The 2,500-nt window shown below is 27.8% G+C and overlaps 1 long non-coding RNA gene across 1 annotated transcript in view; it reads right to left on the reverse strand.

The window, feature by feature from the left end:
• LOC143026925 (uncharacterized) overlaps positions 1 to 2,500 on the reverse strand; it is a 4,733-nt gene that overhangs the window by 735 nt on the left and 1,498 nt on the right. The window contains exon 2 of the long non-coding RNA XR_012966545.1: positions 1 to 1,109. This exon is cut by the window's left edge and continues 735 nt beyond it. This is a non-coding gene — a long non-coding RNA (uncharacterized LOC143026925). The remainder of the gene's footprint in view (positions 1,110 to 2,500) is intronic.

Below are 2,500 nucleotides of genomic sequence, written 5' to 3' on the forward strand. Positions count from 1 at the left end.
TTTCTTCTCTTGTGTTTTCTACCAAATTCTACGAATGTTCATACTCTACCTTTCCTTTCATCTATCCATAATTTATTCAATTCCACTTGTAACCATGAAAGGTTACTCATCTATTTTCATTTTTTTTTCTAATTCTTTATAGGAATTTCTGCTTATTTGTTTATTGAAATTAATGTTTTTTTCGCTCACTTAATTCTAATAAGCAAGTAATTGGATTTTGCTTCTCATCCACTGTCAAAGGTACTTGAGCTCTATGTCTGGATAAACACAAACATATACACACATACATATGAATATACACATACGTTTGTAAATCAATATCTATTTTTGCATACTATATATATATATGTATATGTATATGTATATGTATATGCATATGTATATGTATATGTATATGTATATGTATATGTATATGTATATGTATATGTATATGCATATGTATATGTATATGTATATGTATACGTATACGTATACGTATATGTATATGTATATGTATATGTATATGTATATGTATATGTATATGTATATGTATATGTATATGTATATCTATATGTATATGTATATGTATATGTATATGTATATATTTATGTATATGTACATGTACATGTATATGTATATGTATATGTATATGTATATGTATATGTATATGTATATGTATATGTATATGTATATATGTATATGTATATGTATATGTATATGTATATGTATATGTATATGTATATGTATATGTATATGTATATGTATATGTATATACATATGTATGTGAATCTGTATACGGATATACATATGTATATGTATACATGTAGATTCCAATGTATTCTTTCTACACACTTTACCTACCCATAAAGGAGCATCCTAACACATCTTAGGTTATATATGTTTTATATACACGTGTAATTTTTTTGGTAAGATGATTTCATTCGGTATAATACAAAATAATATATAGTGAGCTTGTTAGCCGTAGTCAATGACGTCATTTCTCTGTTGTTTCTCCATCTTGATGTGATGACGTCACGCGATGACGTCATGTGATGACGTCACATTTTCGAGCAAGAAGTCTTTTTTCTATCTACAACAATGTCTTGTAGTGAGGCCCTGGTGATAGACTCCTGAAAAAAAGGGAGGAAAAGGTCTCCTTAGTGGTCTTATAAAAGATAAATTAATGAAAAAATCACCTTCCAATATTAGGTGTGTTCTTTTGGTTGAGTTAGATTGCTTGGCAGTGAAAAAGAAAATCTTGAAGATATTTTTGTTTCAATTCAAACCTCAGGCGGAGTTTCTCTGATGGTTCAAAGCGTCTTGCGACAATAAGGAAAATAGGTTAATTCAAGGATATTTACGATTTCGTATGCACACAAAAAACACACACACATTCACACACACACGCACACACTCACATTAACAGATTTATGTATAAATATATATATACATATACATACATATATATATATATATATATATACATATATATATATATATGAAGAGAATCGTCAGTAACGGCATATGTCAGTACAAATAATTTTCTAAAGTTGCCCCGGGACTCGAACCGGGGCCTTGCTTGACGCTTGGCCAGAGTTCTACCGACTGAGCTTGGGTACCTGTGAAAATTAGGTAAGGACGGCAGTGATAATACAGTATACAATAAATTGTTGTGATGTTATTAAAAAACAGCTCCGGTGTGTGTGGAATGTTGATCGAGGGTGTAACAGTGTAAGTGAAGTGAGTGGTGTAAAAATGTGGGAATCCTAAAAAGTGTCATAAGATAACTTATAGTATTAAATAATATAAAGATAAATATCCAGATAAATAAAATGAAATGAAATAAAATGAGAATAAAAATACAAATACAAATATAAATATAAATAAAAATAAAAATAAATAAATAAAAATGTGCTTATTTAAAGTGACATGACATCTCATCGCATATCGTTGTGTGACAGAATGCTATCAAAAAATACATACATATACATATATGGTACAGTTTTACATATGGTACTGCGAATAATAGATAAATAAATAAATGGATAATAACATATTCGGACAGAATAAAAATATAATAATAACAATGACAATAATAGTGTGATAATGGGCAACGTTCCCTTTGACACATCATTGTATGACCTAAGGTATATATTAGTTTATACTTAAGATAATAAATTGTAATTTAATTTGGCATTTATTTATTTATTCATTGTTTTATTCTTGTTTCATTTAATATTGCTTCATTTTAAATTAAACTACAATTTATTATCTTAAGTATAAACTAATATATAACTTAGGTCATACAATGATGTGTCAAAGGGAACGTTGCCCACTATCACACTATTATTGTCATTGTTATTATTATATTTTTATTCTGTCCGAATATGTTATTATCCATTTATTTATTTATCTATTATTCGCAGTACCATATGTAAAACTGTACCATATATGTATATGTATGTATTTTTTGATAGCATTCTGTCACACAACGATATGCGATGAGATGTCATGTCACTTT

Source organism: Oratosquilla oratoria, chromosome 7, assembly GCF_046742065.1.
Source record: "Oratosquilla oratoria isolate Oo_2021 chromosome 7, ASM4674206v1, whole genome shotgun sequence".
Classification (NCBI taxonomy): domain Eukaryota; kingdom Metazoa; phylum Arthropoda; class Malacostraca; order Stomatopoda; family Squillidae; genus Oratosquilla; species Oratosquilla oratoria.